Below are 27,969 nucleotides of genomic sequence, written 5' to 3'. Positions count from 1 at the left end.
TCGCCGAAGCTATTGGCAGTCTTTCGGGGTGCACGGAAAGATTGCTCACGGAGGAACAGAACTATCCAAGAAATAGTGGTCATCGTCGAGCCTGATCACTACATCGCGCACTGCAAGCTCGTTGTACGAGTTTGTTTACACTGGGCGCCTCCGATGCTTAGCCGCCATGCTCGCCCGGTGAATGGATGTGATGACGCCACCACAGCGTTCCCTCGTGGTATAATGCGAAGCGTACTAAATTACAAATTAGTCTAAGACGCATTCAGTGCACATCTCGTAGGCTTCAAAATGCTTCTAAACCACGTTAAAGTAACTAATAATACTGTACTAAATGCATTTGTTTTATAACTTGCTTCTGCATGTAATGCACTCGGTGGAACGACAAACAAGTGAAAGAAGGCACGACCATGCACCGATGGTATGATTACGTGAGCCCCAGTTTGTCGACCGCCCAGAAGGCAACGCCCAAGGAATGATAGCCAGCCAGAGCGAACCTTGATAAACCAATGAAACTGGAGGCTTGTCGAAAGATAAACTGTGTCTCGGTACCATTCGTGCTTTCATCTTGGGGTGTCGCCAGAGCTCGTGAAGATCCCGAGTTTCGCCAAACTCGACGCATCCTGCATAGCACCCCTGGTCCTCCTTGGCAGCCCAACACCACAGCCGCTAAGCAACCGTGGCGGGCTTTTCAAAACTGCACCAAGTGTATTGGAATATATTTTAAAGCGAATTGGTAGCGTTGTGCCAAACGGTTACCATTTTAGTTTTTTATTTTGTGCATCCTATCATTTTTCGAAATTGACCGCAGTAACCCATTTGTAAAGGGACAATACATAAGGGAAAAGGGAAATACATTTGTAGCAACTGCTACGACTGGGTGGATGTCTGATTTTCCCTTTATTAATTACTCCTCTCCACCTTGTGGGTTTCCGCAGAACTACTACGTCTAACCCATTTGTGATCCACTGATATTTGCAGCGCTAATATTTATTTCGGAGTAATTAGGTACCAAACCCCTAATTACTAGCGGAATTACGACAGCACTAAACAGAGTTTCCCTGTTGACGAAGCCTACTGAATGGCAGTAGTACATTTATTCTTCGCGGCCAGGTGTTTGAGACCACAAGAGGAAATTTCTGGATAATTGCGAAGAGCAGCTCCCCCTCCAGAAATAAATGTTGTGTGCCTCTTGAAGTAGGCACACCTAATTTTGCATACTTCTTTATCATGAGTCTCTTTATGTCACTGCGACATCTCGAAGCGAAAATCTCTGAACGGCATTGTTTTCTTCGTGATCAGTGCAAGCAAATATATTTTCATATATGTAACGTATGGCGAAAGAACAAACTTTCCTTGTTGCAATCTGTGTTTGAGAAATGATGCCGCGAATATAGAAAATTGTGTTAATTGAAAAAAAACGTATGCGTCTATGAGGAGCGAGAGTGGTAAGAAAAATCGGAACGTTTAGATTGTTTTAACCACATTCAGGGCCGGATTCCAGGATCAGCGCAGATGGATCACTCTTACTATCATGAAAGACATGGTTCCATTATTACATTTACTATGATACTACATGTGCTCGGAATGCATGGTGCCTTTGGCGTTTTATTAAGTTCTCAATATCCTTGCCCTTTATACAAAACGTAAAATACAAAATGACTTCTACCCCAATTTTCTTGTTTTATTTCAGAGAATTCTTGAAATGTTGCCTCTGACAAATATCCGAAGTCTAGTCTTTGGGCTCGATAACTCAGATAGGTGAACAATATTTTCATGAAAATGCAGCATCCAGAATTGAAAGATACAAACTATTTATCTATGTTTTAAATATTTAATTTAGGGTACACTTGGTTATTCTATAGCACAGTTCACTGCGTCAAGCAATGTTTGCCTGATCTCCTTCGATGTACAATGCAACGAACGGGAAGTGGAAGAAAATACTCACATGCATAGATATCAATACTTAAAACACACCACGAACCAGACACGTGGTGTCTGTTCCACTATGCTAACCGTGTGTTTTCTTTTGCTGAGGGAAATTATGCATTATGCACTGACATAATATTTAGTTCCGTAAAAAATTACTTTTGATGTGCAGAAGCAAAAAAAATATATGCATGGAACGACCACGCTTCGTCGCCTTTTTGTGAGTGCATATCGCGAAACAGGTGTTTTGTTCGGAATTCGTTCCAAAGTTCCAGCGGTGGCAGCTCGTGGGAACACCTACTTATCGTTGAATCCTGCTTGTTACATCTTCCATGCACTGCTGATGCAAGCCATCGAACGTTCCTTTCGACCTCGTACCGTACCTGCGGGAAGCGCTGCAAACAGTGCCACGCCGGAAGCCCCGATGCACTGGTCATCTCGCTTCGCCGTTTCCACGATACGATCTTTGCCAAGCGCATGCGCACCTAGCAAGCTTCGGGATCCATTTTAAATGGGCGTTTTGCTTCTTGGCGATCATTTTGGAGCTGTGGCAACTCGTGGGAACCTCTACTAATCGTCGAATCCTGCTCCTTACAGGTTGGTGCTCAAATTTTTTTTTACTATTGTGTTAAGAGTCAAGCTATTTGCTCTGGTTGTTAAGGTTTCCCTCGTTTTGGGCTCACATGGTGAAAGTGTCAACTACGTCCCATACTTGCTCTTCTTGTCAGTTGCCCGTTCGTAAAGGCGAAGGGTCGGTGCAATGCTCTGCGTGCTCTCTCGAATACCACTTTGGCGTGTGCGCCGGTGTAGTTGAGAAACCATTTAAAACGAAATCATAAAGTGCCGAAATGACCTGGATATGACCAGTATGCAGAAACACTGGAGCACGCGCTGCTCACAGCGAAGCTCAAACGGAGGTTCTCGCGGCTATAAATCAAAAGCTCGAAAGCCTGCCGGCACTAGTTGGAAAAATCAATGATATGAAAAAAATCACTCCAGTTTATGTCGGGAAAGTTTCACGAGGTTGAATAAAAGATAATCCGACAGGACATTAAAATAAAGGCTCTCGGAACGTGGATGACAGAACTAGAACAAAAGGACATGGTCGGCACTGCAGTACAACATAAGCTTCGGCAACAGGTAAACGACTTGGAATTTCGCAGCCAGCGGCTTAATCTGCAAGTACATGGCGTCCCTGTTGTTGCGGGCGAGAACCTATTACCATCGCTAGATCAAGTTGCTGAAAGGCTTCGGGTTCCTCGGCTGACTGATGCTGACGTTGTATCAGCTCACTACCTGCCAGCGAGGCAAGATAATGTTCCCGGAATTATCAGGTTTGCCAGATAACAGATAAGGGACGCATGTCTGCAGAAAAAGAACGCGCTCAAGAACAGCGAACCGAAAGTTTTCATTCAAGAAAATATAACTTGCTACCCCAGCGAACTTCTCCGAGCTGCGAAAGAGAAAGCAAATGCAAAAGGTATGATTTCGTCTGCTATGTAAATGCAAAAATCTCACTCGAAAGTCCAGTGGAGCAGTTACCACTGTAATTATTAGGAGTAAAGACGACCTCGGCAAACTATAACTGATGACGAGTTTATTCTTTTGTGTTCAAAGAAAGCATGATGGATGAGACTCGCTATTATTTGTCTAATGATATTAAACAAGCAGTGTCAAAGTTCCCGACGACTACTCACGAATGTATTCGCCTCAATAATTTCTTTTCAATTTTCTGCAATAATGCTAACAGAGACATGGCGAACATGTGACTATGATGGTTTCAGATTGAAGGACTATACCACGTATAAATAGGCAAAATGTCCGCGGTGTTGGTGTTGCACTATTGCTCATCAACGATCTAGAAGGTGAAATACTTTAATCTTACGTTGTAATAACCCGAGATTATGAAATTTTGTTGGTTTGTACACAAAGCACTGTGTTTTCTGTACTTTACTGGCCTCCGGACGGAAATATTTCGTCATTTCTGGAGTTCTATGACCCGCTTACGGCTTCTGTTGTTCAGCGTCACAATCGGAAAACGTTAATATCTTGTGGTGATTTTAATATTCGTATGAATATTCCCAGTCCGTATGATAGCGATTTTAATACATCCATTGTGTCTAATGGATTTGTTAAACTGATTAATATACCAAGAGTCACAAGTGAAAGCCATGCTGTGCTTGATTTCATTTTCACTAACTCTATGCACACGAATGTTATATCTGGCGTTTTATCGTGTTGCATTAGCGATCACCTTCCCGTGTTTGTTTGCATAGGGGAGCCTGGTACAATGAGGCGCAAATCTACATCAGTCATATACCAAGAAATTAGATACATCACTGATATCCTTTAGGGACCAGCTCGTGAAAACAAATTGGAGCAAGATAGCTGAACTAGATGACGCACGTTTAGCCTATAATATGTGTATTGATTCATATCAACAAATTTATCATGACTGCTTTCCTCTTGTGACCCGCATAACTTCTCAAAAACCGCATGCCCTCGACAATGTTAGAGTTCCGCGGAGAAAAACAAACAAACAAAACTTGCACAAATTTTTTTGTGCACTCGACATGCTCGGGACCTTGCGGTTTTTAAAATATACAGGAATAAATTGACTAAAAAACTGCTATCATCAAGAACTTGCTATCACTTCTAGACGTCAAGAATGCTCGACCTAGTACATTATGGGCAAGATTACACTTACAGCGTAATACTGCACACACTGCATTTACCAAACTAAATATTGATGGAAAGGAAGTTTGTGGTTTGGAATTGGCTAGTGTATTCAATACGTTTTTAACGAACCTGGCTACTACTGCTGCTTAATCTGATGCTCGTCTGCCTACGTCCTCCGAAGGTATGACTGCCACTTCATGAACTCGAGACCCCTCACGTTCGTGGAGCCACTTCCAAGCGTCCGCGTTTGCGCCGTCTGCTCGGTTGTTCCTGCCACGGCCGTGCACCTTCCCTGCGGCCACACCCTGTGTGAGATGTGCAAGCACAACGCCTTCGTCCGTCCGACAGCACAGCTGCACCGAGATGCCAGTGTCGTAGCCAGGCACCATGGAGGCCTGTGTCCCGTGGACCTAAACCTGCTTTGCCGAATCCGAGCTGAATGTCGTGACCTTCCCCCTAGTCCAGCTTCACCATCATCGCGCCTTCTGCGTTAACAGACGCTTCGGCTGTGCATTCCAGGCTGAGCTGAGACAACTTAAGGGGCACTATTCAGCGACTGCTGCATGCGACACAAGACCTGCCGCCATTGTGGACAGGACAACGTCCTGGCATATGACACTAGGCAGCATTCGAGGCGCTGCTTGCCATTGTAGAGGCGAAGGTCGAAGCAGAAGCCCTGCCATGAATTAACGTCGCCAGCCACAAGTGCAGAGGTGCAACTTTCATGAAGAACACTTGTAGTTTTGATATCGCAATACGTGAATAAAGAATAATGTTCTTGTATTTCACGCAGCCTTTGAGTCATGATTACACGTGCGCTGTGATCGGCCTGATACGTCACGCTCGTGTTGTTAACGCCTTGAGTTTGCTGTAGCGTAGAACTCGAAACACTGTAAAGTAGCTTGTTTCTGCTTGAATGCTAATGTGGCTCGAATTTTTCAGTTAGACAGTATCCGGAGAGCACAACTTCAACAACCAATGTTTTTGAGGAAATTTGCGGTAATAAGTGACGAATGGTGCACTTAGCAGTGTGCATGCACATCGTTGCAATAAGAGCCGCGTGAAACACGCCGTAGTCTCGTTTCCTTCCGTTTTGTAGCAATTGTATATAAGGCGTAACAATAACCTGGCTCGCCCGCCGTGGTTGCTATGTGGCTATGGTGTTGGGCTGCTGAGCACGAGGTCGTGGAATCGAATCCCGGCCACGGCGGCCGCATTTCGATGGGGGCGAAATGCGAAAACACCCGTATATTTACATTTAAGTACATGGTAAAGATCCCTAGCCTGTCGAAATTCCAGGAGTCCTCCACTACGGCATGCCTCATAACCAGAAAGTGGTATTGGCACGTTAAACCCCATAATTAAATTTTTTTTGGCCGGGATTAAATCCCTCTATCTTGTGCTCAGTAGCCCAACACTGTACTTGTGGGTTTTCCGATTTCAACAACTAACAACTATCGATATATTGTGTGTGTTTAACACACCTTTAGGTGAGCATCTGAGCATGTGTTGGTGGGCTAGTTGGTTAAGCATGATTACAAAAACGGCGCCGAATAAAACAACACACGACGAAGGGAAACACCTTTAAGCACCTTTGTAAGCACCTTTAGGGCCGGGGATGATCAGCTATTGTTTGAAATTCCAAAGGTATCACATCGATTCGGATGACCATGTGGTATATATGCGAAAAAGCAAGTATAGAATAGAAGGGAGGGTAAGAACAGCTCGCTAAGAACACACACCCTATTATAAAACCTTTGTACAAAGTAATTCTGCTTTTAATGCAACAAAATATGTACTTATCAACACGAAATAACGAAATGACAGGCAAGATACCAATATGAATGTGTTTGAATGAGAACGAAGTCATTACGAGACAGTTACTCTGGTGAAAAGGCAGACAAAAACCCAGGGCACTAGGCCCACCAAATTGAAATTTAAAAGAAAGGAAGACGTTTCGGCACCCGCAAGGGAGCCTTGTTCACAGGTAAAATAAACACAGGTGTTCGAGCAGCTGGCTTAAACAGTCTTGAACATGTCAGGCAGGCAGCGCGCATACAATTATGGCAGATTGCCATCGCTGCCGTTCAGAGTGTGTGGCGTAGTCCGAATTATGAGCAACTCAAGACAAAGGCCTCGCGATAGCCCTTTTTCTCTGGCACAGATCCATGCCTTCCTTTAGTCGATTGCGTGGACGACCTAAGAGGCATGCTAGGCCAAGGCACAGGAGTTCACATTTTCTTTTCTGGCGTCGTAATTGGGCTGTTCAAACGCCTTTCAAAGTCGCCATTTCGTCAATATACACGTAGTCGCAATCAGAGCCGAAATGCCTTTTCTTTTGAATTTTTCTTAGCTCGACGTAATGCCCCGGATCTTTGTCTGCCTTTTCAGCATGCTCCATCCCGACCAAACGGGCTTCAGTCAAACATTTTACTTCAGGCTGTTACTCCAAATACGTGAGCATTCTTTTTTTTTTCATGTTCCTTCAACTTATAAAATAAGTTTCCCAATAAGAGAAAGTGATGGAAAAGTTACGAATTTAACAACCAAATACATGGTCAAAGAATGCGAAGGGCACAAACACAGGGCGATGCAAGAAATTACTCACTCGCGATCCGCCTTATTATTTTCTATAAAATGTTTACAGGAAGCTCGTCACCCTTTCGTTGTTGCGAGCGTCTTCACAATCGGGAAAGCAAGGCTGATACGAGCTCCTCAAGACGGTCTGTTACGCACTCGACACCCTTGTGCTATGTGGACATGTGAGATATCAGAATCATTTTATAACCTTCATTAATCAACAAGATAATATATCAGCATTCGTGTACAGGTAGGTCTCACGTCTGGAAAATACGATAAATGCAGTTATTTTTGTATATCTTCAGAACTATTCGAGCGCTAAGACGAAGCAATGAATTCAAGTTGACAGGATGTGTCACATATGATTTCCTTTAGTGCAAACAATAAAGGCGTTTCAGCATGTCTCGCTTTGCCCTCTTTCACCAGCTTTCTTACTCCCGCATTTACACACTGAACCACGTGACGAAATTTGAGCCACCCGCCGCATGTCATCAGAGTCAATCAGACAACGTCTCTTAACCCAATCCCGCTTATCTCCTCCATCTCACAGGTGCTCTCGAGGTGCTCCGCCGAGAGCCTTCCAAGCTCTCAAAGCTACTCCGACCTGCTCGAGCTGTAGTTTCACCACTCAGAGATTTCCAAGCCAAGTCAGCTGTATTCGCTGCTCTCAAGTCTCTTCGCTATACGCCTGGATTTCCACCGGGTCGCTTAAGCCATCAACTGGACATCCAACAACGTCTCACCGGCTGAGGACAGCGCGTGAAGCCCGTCGCCGCCACATCCACGTTCAATCACAAGCCTGCAGTCATGGAGTGATCAATGTCAAGGCGCAACCTTGACAAGGCTGACTTCGCAAGTCAAGAAAAGCATCCCACGTCTGACTATGCGGCCCGTGGCCCCTCGGCGAATCACCCGGCGCTATCCTCAGAGCAGTAGACGGCTGACAAAGACGGCGGCAGTCGGCACGGAACCAAGTTCCAGCGGAACTTCGCGAAACGTTTATTCGGCCACATGAAGCACGACCGGGCTACTCCCGGCGACGTCATCCTCAAGTCCAACGACACTCAGATGAGTGCGGGATTGGAGCTTTCTGTATAACATCGCCAAACCGCTATGCACACTGTTCAGAAAAGACCACTTCTGCAAGAAACACTGACACCCGTCGCACAGGCAAGTCATTGTGGAGTTTTGATTTTCGCTACGTCTGCAAGCAGAGCCCTTCCCCAATTACTTACGTGCTGAGAGCATTTGAGTGCTCATTCCTGAACAATCGACGCGTATCGTTCGTGGAGCCTTTGCCGACAACGCTCGTCTGCGCCATCTGCTGTGCGTTTCCTGCTAAGATGATATCGCTTCGCTGTGGCCACGCCGTATGCTTGGTATGCCGGTGGGTCACCTACGGGAACGCGGACAAACCACACCAGGACAACGGTGACCTACGCATGTACCGCAGTAGCGCATGTCCCAAGGGCGGCGTCCCGTTCGCCGATCCTGACCGGAAGATTGTGTCCTGCCCGAAGGCCGTGTGCAGATAATTGGTGTACTGCGTGAATGGAATGTACGGCTGCCGCTTCAAAGTCGAACTCGGACATATGAAGACGCACTGCTTATAGGAATGCCGCTTCAACCCCACGACCTGTCGTCGATGCGGAATGCGCGAGATCCCGGCATCAAAGATGGAGCAGCATTCTCTTGTCTGTGCCGTTGGCACACTGCGTAATGCGACAGGTGAGGAACGAAGCAGTTGTCACTGCAGTAAAAACGTGTTTTCCGCGGCACTCAACACCTCAGTAACAGTGTCCTCCAAGTACTTGCGGTAATCCGCGAATAAACGAAAAATGTTCTGTTGCATTTACTCCAATTGAGTCATGATTGCACGCATGTTCTGGTCGCCGACGACATCTTGAACTAGTACATGACGTGAGTTTGCAATGGCGCACGGTACGCATCACAACAGGTTGTTACAGGCAACATAGTATCGAGGGTACGCGCATCTTATATATTTTGTATTTATCTTAAAATGCGGATGCTTTCGAAAAGCACGGCTAAATTTTTTAAGGTTTGATGCAGTGTCAGGTATTGCAATGAAGATGGTCTCTAATGAGATTCCCGTGTCATTCAATAGTGACGATGACCTATACAGTGTCGCAGCTAATTAGGCTTAGCTACATCTATTACACAATCCAGTTTCCTTATCTTGTGTACGTTCTTTCTGTACAGTAAAATCTACCTTTGTACACCCAAGTGCGCAATAAACTTAAACGAAAAAAAAAATTATGATGCCAATCGCCCCTCATTGCCATCGAACTACATGCCTGCAGCAAGACCATCCTTACCTTTATGGTGCCTGCACAGACCTGACATACGCCTCACCATCCCAGGAATCATGAAGAAAGCCAACATGTCCTCGTTTGCCCTTAAGCAGGCCACGTTAGAACATTTACATGAGGTGCACAGTGGCCGCGTACACGTTTACACCGACGGTTCAGTTACATCTGCAAGCGCAGCTGCCGCTGTGCTGATACCAAGAAGATCCGTCAAGATACAGCTAAAGACGTCACATGTATCCACAACGACAGCTGCTGAACTCGTAGCCCTGCGTGCGGCTCTTCATTTTATTAAGGAGGAACCATCCCAGGCATGGTCAATCTTCTGTGATTCCAAGGCAGCCCTACAGAGTGTACTCTCAGCACTGCGCCATGGATCACATGAGCAGCTCGCCGCAGAAATCAGAGAAGTCCACCATCGACTAGTTGACGAAGGACACGATATAATATATCAGTGGTTGCCTAGTCACTGTGGCATACATGGCAATGATCGAGCTGACGCAGCTGCCCGATCTGCCCATGACGGCGTCAACTGCGTTGCCATTCCTCTTTCGAGAGCCGACGCAGCGAAAAAACTTGCCACACTTGCGCGTGACCTGACATTAGCCCAGTGGAATTCATCCGATTTCACAAGTGCACGCCTCCATACTCTGGACCCTAATTTACAGCTCCATATTCCGTCCGAGCTTCCACGACGTGACTGCACCCTTCTTATCCGTCTATGGCTTGGAGTAGCATTTTCAAATGCCTACTCTTTCCTTATCGGAATGGCCAACAGCCCACTGTGTGACTTCTGCGGGTGCAACGAAACGATCGAGCATCTTCTTTGTCAGTGCTCTCGTTTTAACCTACAAAGAACTGTCCTCTCAGCCACCTTAGACCAACTGGACAAGCGCCCAATGACAGAAGACAAGATCCTTGGAACCTGGCCTACGCGAACATCAGCGCGATCCGCTATGAAGGCGCTGCTGCGATACTTGAAAGATACGGGACTTTCTGGCAAATTGTGACAGTACACTGTGTGGCGCAGGACTGTACGGTGACACTGCGTAAGACTAGGAATGCCTTTGCGGGTTGCCTGACAGTGCCCACAGAAATAGTTCGTGTGTACGTGCGTGTGTGTGCTTAGGTTTCCTTTTTTTCCTTTTTTTATCCTTCTTTCTTTCTCACCTATTGCATCCCCTTTCCCTTCCCCCAGAACAGGGTAGCCAACCGGAGATAATCTCTGGTTAACCTCCCTGTCTTTCCTTTGCCTTTCTCTCTCTCTCTCTCTAAACGAAAATTATGTTGATGGATAATGATTTCATACACGGGAAACATGTAATGTTTTTGCGGGTCTCAACTTCGCCCATGCGTTCGAAATTCGTCGAAATGTGGCTGCCGTGGTTGGTATCCCAACCTGGAGCAGCACCTGAGCCGCGCAGCTACCGCGAGGTACGCAAAAGTGTCAATTTCATGCGTGGCCGCTTGCGTCTACAATCAGCGGTGTTTTAATTCGGCTTTCTGTCTACACGCCCTGCATCAGTTGCCCTCTTAACACATTTGCACGGTCTTTAAATTTCGTAAATAGAGGAAACCCTGCCGCAACTTCAATTTCATTTTTTTTGTTCAGTTTGGGCGCAACTTGCGCCGTGTCTAGAAGTACCATTTTCTTGACTAATTAGGCCGGCTTTTCCTTCCCTCGCCATGTATACGGGCTGCCACGAGCGATGTGTAGCAAGGCTGTTATTGACTCGTTTCGTGACTGCGTTGGTTCTTGCACCCATTCTCTGCGTCCTCTATCATTCCATCTACCTTCTTCTGAACGTTTGTGATTGAGTATAAACGTAAGCGCTGGCGCGTCTACGTCCACCTCGCCGGCCTAACTCGGTTGTTCGTAACGGTCACTACATTTAGGGACAAACTAAGCAATAATAAACGCTGGCGGTGCCATAACAATTTGCCAACCCACAGGCTTCCTAGGCAACACAAGGGCGGTGCTCTTCAATCAATGACGCCATACGACCTTGCACTGCGGCCATAGCATGTAATTTGGTATGCCCCGAGTAAGAGGCCTTGTTCATGACGTCATCGCTTTCGGCACGCCCAACTTGGCAATGGGAACTTCGCCCCTATTAGCCTTACGTCATCAAGCAGAAGGCAAACCAAGGTGTTATCCAGTAGGCGTTGCCCATTCTCTATTACGTCGTAGAGCATGGACGCCATGTGGTTAGCGTTCCTTCTCCTGACGCGCCAAGCGTCTCGTTCACGTGGTGTGGTTCACATAAACGAACCGAATGGCGTGTGTTTCGCGAATAATTAGCAATTTCCTGACCGATGGCGTTCATAAAGAAGTGTTCGGTGACGAAGCCAGCACAGCAAAACTACATCGGTGGCGTCACACTCACGCTATGCGATTCGTATGCATTCACCACGCATCCCTTTACAAGACGCGCGTCAGTCCAAAAGGATTATTGCCTAATCTAATCACGTGACATATGTTGTTCCAGTTAATATGTTGTTTCATAGCGCGCGAATAAGATGTCTATGGAGCTCAAGGTTGTCAAGCTAGGAAAGCGAATGCGCACCCAATTTGTCGGAATCGCTGTGCTTGTATTCCATAAAGCATTTAACTCTCTCGCCGCGCTGCTTCGCCTGTTTTTCACATGGTGGGTCGATCGCTCTGTTCACTGCGCTATACTGTTAAACAAAAGGCAAAATACACGAACTTCACGCACATGATTCCTCAGGTGCTGCTTCTTTTAACAAATGGTACTTCTCTGGTTCAGCTCACGGAAAGTTAGATATAAAAGCAGTCGCATTTGGCCTGGCATTTTTAACATTTCGTAGTCTCCTTCATCTTACAGCGTGCACGTATTTCTATTGAGGATTTGTCTGTTTAAAAAGATCAACACTCTTTATGGGCAAGTAAACTGAAGAAGGCTTTCCGAATGACTTTTTCATCTAAGCAACTCTGTTTTATGCAATGAGGCAGCCAAAAAGTTCAGATAACATTTCGAATGAGGCTGTTAAGCAATAAAGTTTCATGGGCTAACGCCAGCTAAAATTCTTGAAGATAAAACGTGGCGATATACGTGACCCTTCAAAACATCGAGAAGGCCAAGAGCTATAATATGACACCGGCCTACGGCAAATAGCGTTGTGCAAAAATGAAGAAAAGCTTTGTCTGCATTTTGAACACGTATTTATTACCCAAAAGGTTTGAAGAACATGTGTGTGCCTTTGGCTCGTTACTTATTAGGAAATTACCAGTGTGCGAAAGTAAATGGCAGAGAAGAAATGGGTTTCCGAAAAATCTCTGTACACTGGAAGACGATTCACGGCTACGCTAGGAGTTGGTTAGTGTGCAAGATTCGTTAGCACAAAAAAACGGACACAATCCACTGAATACGCGCCCAGCTTGCCATTTCCATTCACAGGCACAACAATGGCACGGCTATTCCAGGGAATGTTTCCATGGTGTGGTCGACCAGGCGTGATCACGAAGGATAAGCAGCATATCGTGTGAATAGGCTGAAGCACTCATGGCCTCCTCGCATTCCAGTGGACCTGGCTTGGATATCGGCGAGAGCAACAATGGGTCAAAAAAAATTCCAAGTTCAACTCCAAGTGCATCCTCTTTTCTGAGAACGTTTAAGCAGCTGTGAGAGATGGTAGCCGTGTGCGATCCTTTCTTTGTGAGTCGTAAAGAGGGGTTGACAGCACGGCGAAAATTGAACCGTGGCCGTGGTTTGACGCATGTAATGATAAATTGCACTCTTGTGCGGCCGTTTCCACCAACGTTGATGCGGCTCCATGGTTTGTTCGTGAACCATGCACGCAACCCCGGCCCTTAGGCTTGTACATTCACCCACGATTAATGTAGTGAAATAAACGGGGTACCTCGTTTATGTTTGAGAAAAACGTTATTGGTGAGGCTTATAAAAATTTCAAAATGTCTTGGTGAAATACGGTTTTCGTAGTAACTTGCAGATGTAAGCGATCCAGAGAGTTTTCTTGGGGAGCTTCAAGAGGACCATATAACTTACCTGCCGAAAATGGAAGACGTTTATCACAACCACTTACATCAAATTCGCTGCCATGTACTGAATTCATTTGTCATAAGTTTTCGAGAGAAGTATGACATGCTAACGTTTTCAAGCATTTCGTTTATTTACACTCATCTCCAACTCTTGATGCATGTGGTCAAAAGTATCAGGTTCACTGGAAATTAGGCTGTGATTCTGTCCAAAGCCACACAATAACGATCTCGTATTCTTTCTTTTCTTTTTTTAAGTCCCAAATAAACGCAAATTAGGAATAAATTCTCAGATACACATTTTTTCTTCATAAAGGCGAATAAATCAAAGTGTGCATAAACATTTGATAAACATGCATGAAAGGGCAGATATACAAAAGCATACCTTTTACGACATAAAAAGCACAATAAATTTGTCCTAACGCTTTATCACAGGGTGTGTTTTGAGCAGTTAGAGTTGACCTCCCAAGAAATCCTACACTTGCTTTTTCGCTGATATACCACATGGTCATTCTAATCGATATTATAGTAGAACGACGTACAGCGCGAAGGACAAGAACTTAGAGAGACGACACACGCTGCACTCGCGATCAACACATTTTGTTGCCGAGGGCGAAGGTGCAGAAACTAAAAAGCGGACGGAAGTAATGTTCTAACAGCAACTCATTTGTGCTTATACATGGGTCGTGGAGCAGCGGCCACTGCGAGGCACTGGCGATGTCTGCGTTTTGAGGCACGGAAAAGATGCCGGCAATTTGAATATCTAGTAGCACTTCATTTGGGCCTAGTTGGTACATACTTCTGAACTAAACTTAACAGCGCAAACAACTAAGACGATCCACAAAAAGAAAGACACGACACACAGCGCCAGTGTGTGTCGTGTCAATCTTTTTGTGGATCGTCTTAGTTGTTTGCGCTGTTACGTTTAGTTGAATATCTAACCGTCTATCCGAAATTGCAAAAGGTAGTCATATTTCGTGAAAGTAGACATGTGTTTCAATTCGCACCAGTCGCGCAGAACAAGAGAACGAATGTCGTGTGGAAGCGGGCAACCACGTCTCGCAAACGCGAGGGTAGAGCTCTCAAAATGGGTTTCAAGTGAATTCAAACCACGCAGTGGCTGATTTGGTGGCCTCGAATATGTGACAAGGCGACGGCATAGCTGGTGCCTGCTGCTTCGAGCGAACAGCACCACGCTCTTTCCTAACGCACTGCCTCCCCGTATAGGCAGGCCTGCGATAACAAACGTGGCTAAAGCAAATAAAAATGAAGACCAATGCAGCATAGCTTCCTAGCAGCAACAGCCTACAGCTGCACCTCCGTCTTCTCACGCTTTTGTTTACGCCAAGCCAGTAATGAAGTAGTGCTAGTTCTTTGAAATATTGCTTCTCTTTCCTCTTCTCAAGAATACAAAGAAAAACGGCAAGGGCTGGGTGCATATATACTTTATTTTCATTACCAATAGAATACGAATAGATATTATCGAATATTCTAACGCAGATGCATATATTTACAGCACAAACATTTTTTTCGCAGTACTTAGATACCACGACTGTACTGGCTATAGTGCAAAAACGATACCTTCCGACAGAGTTTGCCCAAAGGTAAAGCAATGGCAACAGTAGATTCCACTGAAATAATTCCTTGAAATAATCATTCTGTTTCCTATTCTGAAGGATGCAAGGAAAAAGAACATGGGATGGGTGAATATCTACTTTCTTTAAAAGAAAGAATTGAATATGAATAGGAAGCATCGAATATCCAAACGCAGACGCATATATTTCCCGCAGGAATTAGGTGCTAAGCCTGTACGAACTAGTGCAAAAAGGACACATTCCGACAGAAGTGTTCCCGATGGTAGAGCCTATTGAATCGCAGCAGTAGATTCCATCCACGACCGGCTTTATTCCATCCACGACCGGCAATAAAGCCGGTCGTGATTCCATCTTGGTGGCCAGATTTTGGATGGCGGGGGGGGGGGGGGGCGGAGGAAACAAAACACCGGATTCCAGGTTCAGCGTAGATGGACAACTGTTCCAGTTGCGTGTAGCATACTTACAAGAGTAGGCTAGTTATTATATAGAACATTTCTTATGAATTCATAGGGATCTTATCTTGTATTATGTTCCTAATATCCTCCTCGTTTATAGGACACTTAGAATACAAAATGGCTAATGCCACCATTTCCTTCTTAATTAACAGAATTGTTAAAGACAGCCTTTGACACTGGTCTGAAGTCTAGTCTTTGAGTAAATTAACTGAGATAAGTCAACAATATTCTCAGCAAAATTAGGCATCCAAAATTAATATGTGACAACCTTTTTTTTTCTAATCTCCTTTTAACTAATTACTGTAGCCTTGTAGGACACGGTTTGCGAATCAGTAGTTCCCCACAGTGAGCAGTTTATGCCTGACTTCGTTGCACGTACAAAGGAAGAACACACTGATATTGATGTCAAGTAAATGAGCTAAACGAAAAGAAGGTTAAAGCAAGAGCCAACCACCGCCGACGCGGCGTGCAAGATAGCAGCAAAGGGAGCAGCGGGAAAGTACCACCAGAGCTCTAGTACAACGATTGAGACGTGCATCATTCAGAAATCTGCTCTATTCGGCAGCGTAGCCCTTATTTGTGTTGAGCATTGGTCAGGTGCCGTCAAAGTCGTCACATTTTACAGCACAGAAATAGGAGTGTGACGGGAATAGGAATGCGACAAAGTGGAGTTTTCACTCACTCAAGCAAACAAAGTATACAAATATTAGAGTATTCTATTTGAAAACGCACAAGAAAAGATCCAATCCAGAGACTTATAAGATTCCTATCGATGTGATTTTTTGCATTATCCTGGTCAGGAAACCGCAGAAGATTCAGGTGGGGAGGCAGTCGGTGCCGAAAGAAGAAGTGGAATGTCATAACAGTCATTTTTAAAGAAATATTGGCTACATTTTCTATACTGAGGAATGCACGATTAGAATGCACACAATTGACAGGGACTAAACAAGACAGAGAGACTCCCATTGCGAAGGGCCGAAGTGTTCATTTTAATGGAGGGGCAATTCGCAAAACTCGGAACAGTGATCTTGCCGCAATCATGCAGAATATTAAAAACAAAGACATTTCTAACCGTAACACATACCAGCACAGGCAAGCAGAACGAGGTACTGTCCCCATTCAATGGTTTCGTCTTACCAACCCAAAACCCTACACACCCCTCTACCTTGGTACCCGCTGATAAAGGGCATTGAAACTGGAACGGTCTGTCTGCCGACGTCACGCACCACTGCGACGCTCATCCCTTCAAGGCTGCTCTCTAATCACTGTTTGGTAAACTAAGCGCATCCCTCATGTAATACCCCATCTCTGGGGCCTTTGAGGTTTAATAAATAAATAAATAAATAAATAAATAATACTACATTTCGTCTTGATCAGCCAGGTATTACTTTAACGGCGCTAGGGGAACATAAAGTGTTCCCAATAATGGCACAGGTAGCTCCGACACTTCAAGGGAATACTCTCTGACTCTTGAAGTCGGCACTCATGATTGTGGACGCTTCTTTAACGTGAGCCACTTTCGTGCAACCTGTCAAATGACTCGACCCTTAGCACAATGGTGTTTCCTGGTGCACAATCACAGACCCTTCAAATCTAGTCAGCTGCCCCTCACTATTATATATAGATGTGTAAATTCCTCAACAGCTGGTTTTTCTTCATATTCATGCAAAGTTTGTTTTATCATTGACACGAATAGATTGGGCTAATATCTATCGGTGTGTATGTATGCCTGATGTTTCTGCGAAGCCATTAGGCAGTTTTCAAAAATATGGCTGCTTCGAAAATTATGATTTGCTCAAGGAACAATGGTTTCTTTTTTTTTAGCGCGCATTGTAGTAAGGAACAAGGTGGCAGGATAGGGCGCACGCTAACCACACAGCTCATTGCTGAGATGGCGGGAACATAGGCCATATAGAGGAGGAAAGGAAGGAGTAAAAGATAGGGTTGGAAATAAATTCGTAAATATATGTGAAAGAACACGCATTACCTGAAGAAGAACTGATATTATTTATCTAATTGCAGGACAGAAGTCCACTCACACAATTTTTTTCTCCGGAGAGCGACTTGCCAGGCTTATACCTAGAGGCACGCGCATCAAATTCTCGGTTTAGGTGGCCGAAAATACATCGCGCCTTTGTGATCGACGAAGCCGCGATCGCACAATACAGAAGTGCGATGGACAACTCCCACGGTGCTTTCTACACCCTTTTCACACGTTCCTTCTCACAGCGCAGCGCGGAAGTGTAATCTGAAGTGTTGTAAGTACCGGATTAACAATTCTTTTTAGACGATGCGACACCTAGCGACCATTAGGTAAAGCTGAAAACTTCGCCTTGGGTTCATCCTAAAAGGTTGCTTGTCGTGCACTTCTTTCTCCCATAAGGGATTCCGATATGCCTAAGAACAGGTGGTCAGGAAAACCTGCAGAATCTAATCTTTCAATTTGTCAATCAAAGCTCGTTTTGACCTGGTGAGGACAAGAACTTGAAAGTGATGCCTTCTTGGAAGCTTTCGCTCTCCCCCGCTTGGCAAGCTGCGAATGTGCAAAGCTCAAAAGGAGCAGAACTTTCTCAGAGCGAGAGATATATGTTTCCAGACAACGTGTTTCGGTATGAATAAAATTTGTAAATTTCAATATCTCCGCCTGTTATTCATGGGAAATTCCAGGTTATTCATCCAACAAGGAAAAATATGGTAAAAGTCTATTTCGCTTTCTGCCTGGCCTCACACTTCTCTGCACGAAATATGAAAAAAAAAAACATTGGACATACTGGAATAGCTTGACAGTATTTCTCTCGCCAATATCAGCATTCTGGTATCTGTCATAAGCAGTTAATAACGTATTACTGAGGACTGGAGGCAAAACATGAGCCGAGGCACACACCATGATTTTTAATGAGCCACATGTCCTTCCTCAAGAACAACGTCGACTGTGATTTTGTCAAATAGAATGTGTTACCGCGACGTCGCAGTTTAAAGTGAAAGCTCTCTGCCTTGAGTTTCTTGAAGCAAGTTTACCGGGCATTATGTGTAGTTAAAGCGCGTTCGAAGAAATTAGCGTGGTGAAACCGTATTTATAATAACGTCACGACCTGTTCAAGGAAATGGCGTTCAATAAAACGGCATTCCTTCAGACGTCATTGACACCACTGGTTCTTGACGCTTTTCAGCATATTTTCTTGTCCAGGACATCAAATGGCCCTGTACGCTTAATTGAGCGGGAAAATAAGAAAATGATCACCAGAAGCAAACCCCATCCTATAACCATAAAGTTTTACATTTAAGTCACGTGGTCACCTCAGCGCTTTTATCGAATAGGCCTTCTCTGGTTCAGTTTACACAAAGGGAGACATAAAAGCAGCGGCATTTCCCCTGGCATGTTTAGCATTTCATGGTCTCCTTGATCGTGCCACGTGAACATACTTGTGTTCATGTATTTTTTATTATTCCGACATGCTTTATGAGTAAACAAACCAAAGAAGCCTTGCTCAAAGGCTTCATTCTTCACCAAGGCTACTTTACGCAGTGAGACTGGGAGAAAGTTGAGATAACTTTTCAAATGAACCTATTAGGCAAATACTGTTCAAAGGCTAACGACAGCAGGAAATCATGAAAGTACAACGCGATAACATAGGCTGCCATTGAAACAACGTAAAGGTTAAAAGTCAGAATATGACACCGGCCTACGGAAATAGTGCTGCTGAAAAAAGGAAAAGAAGCTTTCGTTAGTTGTAAGGAAGTCACCAGTGTACGACAGTGAAAGGTATAGACGGGGCTACGGGTTTCCTAGAAGTGTGGGTACGGTGAAAGAGATATGTCGACTGCTCTAGCAGTTGAGTAGTGTGCAGGATGCCTTATAGGACAAAAAATAAGTGGCAGTTCACTGAATGCGCACCCAGCTTTTTATTCACAGGCAGAACAATGGCACGGTCTTCCCAGGAAGGATTTCCATGGTGCGGTGTGGTCGCCCACGAGGCGTAAACAGCGTATCGTTAGAATAAGCAGGAACACTCAAGGCCTCGCATTCCAGAAAACCTGACTAGGACATCGGCCGGACCAACAACGGGTCAAAGAACTCCCTAGTTCTACTCCAAGTGCATTCTATTTTCCGAGAATGTTTAGGCCCCTGTGAGCGCCCGTAGTCGTGTGTGATCCATTGTTCGTCAGACACCACGGGCCCTTCAGTGCGCGGGTGAAAATTTCACCGTGACCTTGGTTTTGGCAAGTGTGAAGATTCATAGCGCCCTTCTGCAGCCGTTGCCACTATCGGTATTATCGCCACGTGGTTTGTTCGTTAACCAAGCACCGAACACCGGCCCTGAGGTTTATATTATTCAGCCATATTATATTTTGGGAATTACACGAGGGATCTTGTTTATGCTTCAGGAAAACATTAATTTTAAAAATTGAATTCTGCGTTTTTACGTGCGAAAACAACGATCTGACAATGATGCACGCCGTAGTTGGTAACCCAGAAAATATTGAACAACTGTGGTTCTTTAATGTGCAAATAAACCTAAGTACACCGATGTTTTCGCATTTTGCCCCCGTCTAAATGCGACCACCGTGGCCGCGATTCCATCCCGCGACCTCTTGCTAAGCAGCCCATTACCATAGGCACAAAACAACCATGGCGGGTAGAACACATTATTGATTATGCTCATAATAAAAACGTCAGCGTACTTGCGTGAAATGTGTCCTTTACAATAACTTACAAACGCAAGCACTCCAGAGGGTAACTGAGGATATTTAAGATGGCCATATAATTCACCGACCTGAACTGGAAGACGCCTGAAACAACCTAAGTCAAATTCACTGCTATCTACTATATCTATTTGTCGAGTTATCGGAAGAAATATACCATTACAACGTTTTGAAAACCGTGGTTTATTTACACTACGACTCTCGATGCAACTGGTCAAAAGAAGCAGCTTCACTGGAAACTAGGCTGCCATTCTGCGCAAGGCCACGCAATACCAATGTTTTTTTTTCTTTAAATGCGAGATAAATACGAATTAGGAATAAATTCTACATTTAACTTTTTCTTCTTGGTAAAGATGAATAGCTTATAGTGTACATAAAGATCCAATAACCAAACATGAAAGTACAGGTAAACAGCAGTATATCTTCTACGGCATAATAAGCACAATAATTTTTTTCTAACTTGTTATCATGGGATGTGATATTCGGGGAGTTGTTGTCGACCTGCCTGCCTATTGCTATTTTTGCTTTTTCGTTCATATACCACATGGTCATCCGAATCGATATGATAATAGAACGACGCCATAGCCCGATGGACAAAGACAGACGACTGGCTTTGCACTGACATCCAACAACATTTGATTGCCATTGCCAAATCACGTGTGTAATAAACGTGACGGCGCGTGCGAAGAAAATAGAAAGTGGACGAAATTCGTGCGCTCAATGCATGGTCCTCTCTGAATGCTCTCCGCCTCTTGAAATGGTCGCACCAAATTTTGGACCCTTATTTGTCAAGAGTCACTTGTTGTCAGTGTGACATGTCGACACGACAATATTTCGACGTCATTGTTTTCTTCGTAATCAGACTGAGAAAATATATTTTTATATATTTAACGCATATCGAGAGAACAGATTTTCCTTGTTAAAATTTGCGTATTAGAAACGCTGGCACTAATAAAGAAAATAGGGTTTCCTTGAAAAATTTATGCCTTTGGGAGGAGCGAGAGTGGTCAAGGAAATTGGGAGTCTTAAATTGCTTTGACAACACTAATGGCGGGATTGCAGGGCCGGCGTACAACGGCCACTTCCAATTGTAAAATGCATGGTTCTCGGAGCACGCGAGCATTCTCCGTGAACACATGTTGTTTTGGCATTTTATTAGGTTCTGAATATGCTTCCCGTTTACGTGACACGTAAAATACAGAATTACCTACGCCCCAAATTCCTTCTGTTAGTTCATGTTAAAAATCACCTGGGACATATGCCCGAAGTCTCGTCTTTAGGCACGATAACTCAGACACGTGAACAACACTTTCACGAAAATTCAGCAACCAGAATTGAAAACAAGACTTCCTTAATCAATTCTTTAAATAATTATGGTAGGGCACACTTGGCTATATAAACGTTCACTGCGATGAGCAGTGCTCGCCTGCACTCCTTCGATGTACAATAAAACAAACGGGAAGAGGAAGCAAAGACTGATATATCTAACCCCCGTATGCAGAAATGCAACTTAAGTCGAAGCACATGCTTGACTTGATTTAGATGACGCCTGACGGTAACGTGCCCAAAGACGCTCACTGCGTTTCCTTCGGCGCGTTCCCGATAGGCGTCACTCAAATCAAGTCAAGCATGGGCTTCAACTTAAGTTGCATTTCTGCATACGGGGGTAAATCTCTGTTTATATATATAAAGACTGCTATATATATATATATATATATAGTCGAATAATATAACACCCACAAACCACACACGTGTTTTGTGTTCCACTAAGCTCTCCGTGTGTTTTCTTTTGCTAAAGGCGACCATGCACGATGGAATGTTGTAATATTTACTTTAATAACAAAATTAATTTTGATATACAGATTCAGAAAAGTAAAAATAGAACGACTCTGCTTCATGGCCTTTTGGTCAGTGCATGTCGCCAAACTGGTCTCGGCCTCAGTATTAGCTCCAAGGTGACATCCCTTGAAAGTCACCGGCCGCTATTGGTCAACTGCTGTATGTGCCGTAAAAAAAATTATATAAGTTTGTAAGGCAGCTTCTGGCAATGTTTCACCAATACTGTGCCATGCCCAGCTGAGAGTTATATGACATAAAACAACTACGGAGAACCGCACAAGGAGATTACCACGTGCTTTTTTTTTCACCTTTAAGTTTGCCAAAAGTAGAGAGAGGGTCACAAGAACCTCTAGATGTAAAAAATGAAACAGGGAGAGGACAGTGCTTTCTTTTACTTGCCCTCTACAAAAACTCTCCGCTTTTTCACACCGTATTTTCATTCTCCTCCGCCACTTTCGCTGCTCGCCTACTTAGTCACAGCCCCTCCGACCACGTGACCGTTTCGAAGCTCCTCCCTCACGACGACATAGCCAATGGGTACAACTTGTCGAGGACCCGCCTCAATTTTCCTCCTCACATCGCCGCTTGCAGAGAGTCCTGCCAGGCTTTAAAAACCGTCGCAATCAACTTCGAAGCCAGACTTGCTCCAGTCGCATTGACGATCAATCTCCTGAACACGTCGCAGACATCCCACGTGCTTTAAGCGATCAGTGTGACTATCATCGACTTGCTGAGGCTTGCTGCTGATCATCGACTTGCTAGCGACATCCATCAAAGGGACACTGCTGCTCGAGATTCGGCGTCATCATGGCACAACCACAGTTCAGCTGCACCACTGCCAACAGCTACAACCATCTCGTACGGGAGGCTCCGCGGTCCTTGGAGCAGCGCCACCTGGGCAACCGCGGCTCGGCTACCCACGTCCTCCGAGGGTATGACTGCTACTTCCTCAACATGAGATCAATCACGTTCGTGGAGCCACTTCCAAGCGTCCGCGTTTGCGCCGGCTGCTCGGTGGTTCCTGCCAGGGCCGTGCACCTTCCCTGCGGCCACACCTTGTGCGAGATATGCGAGTACGACGCCTTCGTCCGTCCGACTGCACAGCTGCACCGAGACGCCAGTGCCGAAGCCAGGCACCGCGGAGGCCTGTGTCCCGTGGACGGGACCTGCTTTGCCGAATCCGAGGTGAATGTCTTCACCTTCCCCCTGGCTCAGCTGCACCACCAACGTGCCTTCTGCGTCAACAGACGCTTCGGCTGTGCTTTCGAAGCCGAGCTGAGACACATTAAGGAGCACAGCTTGACCGACTGCTGCATCGGACGTAAGATCTGCCGCCGTTGTGGCCGGGACAACATCCTGCAGTGTGACACTCGGCAGCATTCGAGGCGCTGCTTGCCATTGTAGAGGTGAATGTCGAGGACGAATGGACGTTACCAACCCCAAGTGCACAGCGGTAACTCCCAGGAAGAACACTTGAAGTTTTACAATAGCAATCTGTGAATAAATATTGATGTTATTTCATTTCACGCAGTCTTTGAGTGATGATTCCACGTAGTTGTGATCAGCCTGATACGGCATGAGCACGAGCGTGGCGTAACCAGTGTCGGAAGAGTGAAATTTTGTCCTCTTGTTCTTTGTATTTTTGACTGGCTTTTTTCCTTCAACTGTGTACCATCTGGCCCGGATTTCATCCTTTCTGCGACATTTTAAGCACGAACGTTTTTGAGGATAGTCGCGGATGGTCAGGGCTGGTGGGCTTAGCAGTAATGTATATCGGTGTAATAGGCGCCACATGGAAGTTGCCATGGTCTCGTTTCTTTCCCTTTTGTAACATTCAAATGCAAGGCGTAAGCATTACCTGGCTTGCCGCATTGCGAATGGTTGCTGCTGTTCTGAAAGAATGAAACGTAGTTCATCTCTTAAGGAAATGTTGGCTATATTGCGGTTTGAATAGCGTCAGTTACGGGCATTGCAAGAACAAAACGAAATTTATGAAAATAAAGGCTCTTACGGAAGATTTTTTTCTGCCACGAGTCGCGGCCAGATCTCCATTTTCCAGATATCGGCCAAATGTGTTGAGAAGATGGGAGGCGCTAATAGTCGTTACAGCCCACCAATATAGCTGCTACGGCGTGTACATATAGGCACATCCAAGCACATACTGTATGCGAGGATGGAAAATCTTATGTGTGGCTGAAATTCACAAACCGCTGACGAAGGAATGCCCTCTGGCTCTATCGTTCATGCTTTATGTTAAGGGCATAGAAAGACAACCCCAAAACAGTGAATTAGGGTTTGATTGATCTGTCATGCGTAATGTATGCGTACGACATAGTATTACTAGAGGACAATACAAGAGATTTACAGAGCCTTGCGAATGTAGGCGGGGCAATGCGGCGACAGTCATCAATCTAGACCTTAAGTTAGGTCAGGGAAATCGGTGATTGGATCTTTAGTGAAGACACGAGTAATTACGTGGTGTCATTTAAACAGCAAGTCATACCCTAAGGCAAGCGACATAATTACAGTGTACATAAATAAAGGAAGGAGTTAGTCGAGTACCCACCGAAATAATATAAAAATAAAAAAGCGGCATGCAGCTGTAATCGCTTTGCTGCCACAAGAAATATGAAGTGGTGCGTGGAATCTAGTCTGCAGCAATGGTGCCAGCGCTAACATTCGCACCCGCGTTTACACGAATGTGATAGTGTCGCATCGCATTTCTAGCACATCGCATACATGTAAACAACGGCAATGCGCTGGCAATGCGCATCGCATTCATGCGCCAGGCGAGGGTATAGATTTTAGAGCGCGAGTCGACTCTCGCGGAGCATGTAAACGCAGGATCGTCGCATTACGAATTGTGGGAAGGAATCAGCTGCGGGACTGCCGCGCTGGTGAAGCTGCGAGACCTCAACGCTCGAGCAGAATCAAAATGGCGTTCCCCACGGCAACTTCGCTCGCCGCAGCGTGCTCTACGCGAAACTGTTTCTCGGCACTCAGCCACCGACGTGCGCTCGGCCTACTACCGGAAACCAGGTACACCGGAAGTCGGCTGCACTTCCCTTATACGACACCACGTGGCGCTACGTTCTCACCAGAGTTAATGCGCTACATGTGAACGGTGTCGCATCGCCTTTCCCCAACGCGCTTGGAAATGCGATGCGCCACTGTCGCATTCATGTAAGCGGGGTTCATGTGCCTAAAATCGGACATCTTGTCGAGGTTTGAAGTTAACCAAAGATCGTTTGGCCTTGGGAACCCACGCTACATCCAGAAATGAGGCAGATGCATGGCGACATGGGGTTGGACTTTTTTTGAAGTCAGATAAGCGCAGAGCAAAACTGGTATTGAAGAAAGACTTAGGAGCATCAATCATATAAATGCGCGGCTAAACTGCACAAACACCCGTGCCTTAAAACCGAGGACACAGAATGGAGGAAGAGGCCAGGAAAGTTGGGAACAACAAGTACAGGGTAATTGAACATGATAATGGACAACCAGGAAGCATCAAAAATAAAGTGAGAGAAACGCAGGGTAAATTGGATCCATGTAATGGGAACGAAAATACCATTCAGATGTTCAAGCATGTAAAGGAAACAATTAGAAGGGAAAATCTGCAAGAAAACACACAGGACAGTACTTTCGTATTTGTTGCTCGAGCTGCTTGCCTAAGGACAAAAGCGTACTGGAGCAAGTATTCGCAATAAGACGATGCATGTGTCTACAGAGAAATCGCGGAGACCCCTCAGCACAACCTAAAGGAATGCCAATGAATTGCCACAGTGAGACTCGTAGGTAACGTAAACCTTCCTGAAGCGGAAGCATCAACTGGTCAGCAGCTGAGATAAGCAAGAGAACTTTAGAGTAATGCTGGAAAAAAGCAGGGACGAGAGTCATACGTCCGTGTCCTTTAGACGTACGTAGCGTTGCAAGGTAGATAGATAAGTTTTTAGGAAGATTAAGGTGAAGGTATCACGGCCGCCATCTTACATGAAGTTCATATTCTGCGATCACGCGACGCCACTTAGTCATGTTTGGAAAAAGAGGGGAAAAAATCAGCTCTTCGCCGTCGCAGCACGCTGCGGTCTGTCTCTCTATATTGTGACGCCGTGACAGGTGATTTGTTTTAGTTGATGAAAATGCCTCGCCTCCCCCCTTCTTTTCAGAACGTGTGGCGCCTGGCACCATTGTTGTTTCGTTGCTGCGGGTGGTGGCCCTCTCCCCGCTGATGCTTTCGACAATGACTTGGTCCAACCTTTCTACATGCAAAATGGTCATTGCCGCTGATGGTGGTAAGTGGTTTGTCACGGCCGCTTTTGACGTGGCTGTCACGTGAGCGTCAACCGCTGCTACGAAAACAGTTTTGATAGACGGCCTGCTGGCTGCGGTGCTCGAGGGGAGCGGCACTGCCATGTCGCCTTCTGATTCAGCGCACGCATCGGATGCGCATTCGAGGTCAAGCTGGAGCACCTGCAGGAGCACTGCTTCACCGACAGCGCCGTCCGCCGCAAGGCCTACCGCCATTGTCGACAGGACGCCATCCTGGCATGTGGTACCGAGGAGCTTGCTAGGCTCTGCTTCCTATGGTAAAAGCGAGTGGACTGACCAAGTATCGACGCTCACCTCCCGTGGCCACAATCAATCACGCGCAAAAAATCCGGAGTCTCCCCACTATGGCATGCCTCATATTCAGAGTACGGTTTCGGCACGTAAAACACAGTAATGTCTTGAGATCGTGACTGCCGGATTGTGGTGAAGTCATCCCAGTGCGGAAGCCTAATGTTTCCTTGCTTGCCAAGAAAAATATGTGGCAGGATAGATCGCATTACACCTCAGAAATCACCTCCTGGGTCGTTATCAGGCTTTAGTTTCACTGCATACATCATGCAGTGTTTGCGCTCGCTCCTTTGTAAAGAACTTCTTTTACTTTTTTAAAAATTTTTATTCTGCTGATGGGAAAACGAGGCCTTTGGGTTTTTCCAAAGCTGGCGAAAATTCTGGTGGCACGGCCCACTACGCGTCCGCGTCTTAAAAGCGAACTTTCTTCGTTGCTAACTCGCCCGGTGTTTCAGGTCTCAAATTTACCCTATGGGCTTCGCTGAGGAAGCCAGACCATAACCTGGCGCTAAATCCGGTCGAGGAAGTAGGTTAGCTAGCGGCAGCCTGTCACGCCATTGTGGCGTCTCGCCACTAATGAACAAAACGTTGTCTCGTAAATAGAGCCTCCTTCTTCCACTACCGAGCATGCGAAGGTACACTGCGTACATAACTACCAAGCATCAATGCTCGTAAGTGGCACTGCTAATTTCTACGACGCGTTTGCTATACGTATGTTAGTTGCTGAGGTGGAAGCTAAACAAGCCGTTTGATTTTAAATGCGATAGCAATTATATGGACACTGAAAGTGTGTTCGCTCCGTCAGCACCGTCATGGACGTTCTGTCGTGGTATCGACGGCGCATGCGCAGCTGGGCTTTAATGGTTGGATAGCTAGATACGTGCAGTGTGTTTGGCTGCAAAAACACGATCAAGACTAGGTGGGCACACCGTCGAATTCCGGTTAATTAGCTCCGCAGGGTAGAGATTGCAGCGTTTTGTATAGAGCTACTAGCACGAAGGTCGTGAACACGGACACAATACAGCATCCCTGCATGCACCCCCCCCCCCCATGCCTTGAAAATGAATACAAGCCGGCCTTCCGTATTCCGCTACTGCAATCAATGTCGTGCGCACACATGATGGTGTCGCTGCTTATCGAACGTGTGACGGTTTCGCGCTAGCGATAACAAGCGACGTCCAATCACGTGGTCGCGTAGCTTATGGTGACAACATGTCCAGAAGCAG

At 45.6% G+C, this 27,969-nt stretch overlaps 2 protein-coding genes across 3 annotated transcripts in view; both read left to right on the top strand.

Moving 5' to 3' along the window:
- Positions 1 to 5,388, top strand: part of LOC139046630 (tyrosyl-DNA phosphodiesterase 2-like) — an 85,550-nt gene extending 80,162 nt beyond the window's left edge. The window contains exons 2-3 of the transcript XR_010569720.1: positions 2,277 to 2,523; positions 4,787 to 5,388. The gene's annotated coding sequence lies outside the window, so the exon portion shown is untranslated. The remainder of the gene's footprint in view (positions 1 to 2,276; positions 2,524 to 4,786) is intronic.
- LOC135918671 (tyrosyl-DNA phosphodiesterase 2-like) overlaps positions 1 to 27,781 on the top strand; it is a 281,692-nt gene extending 253,911 nt beyond the window's left edge. Inside the window, exons 3-4 of one of the 2 annotated variants that reach the window (XR_011515160.1) lie at positions 26,293 to 26,418; positions 26,582 to 27,781. The gene's annotated coding sequence lies outside the window, so the exon portion shown is untranslated. Of the gene's footprint in view, positions 1 to 26,292 lie in introns of both variants that reach the window. The other variant, XR_010569723.1, reaches the window with a different exon arrangement.
- Positions 27,782 to 27,969: the final 188 nt, after the last annotated feature.

Source organism: Dermacentor albipictus, chromosome 6 (assembly GCF_038994185.2).
Source record: "Dermacentor albipictus isolate Rhodes 1998 colony chromosome 6, USDA_Dalb.pri_finalv2, whole genome shotgun sequence".
Taxonomy (NCBI): domain Eukaryota; kingdom Metazoa; phylum Arthropoda; class Arachnida; order Ixodida; family Ixodidae; genus Dermacentor; species Dermacentor albipictus.
Note: the sequence above shows the minus strand (reverse complement) of the source record. Positions and strands in the feature narration are given on the sequence as shown.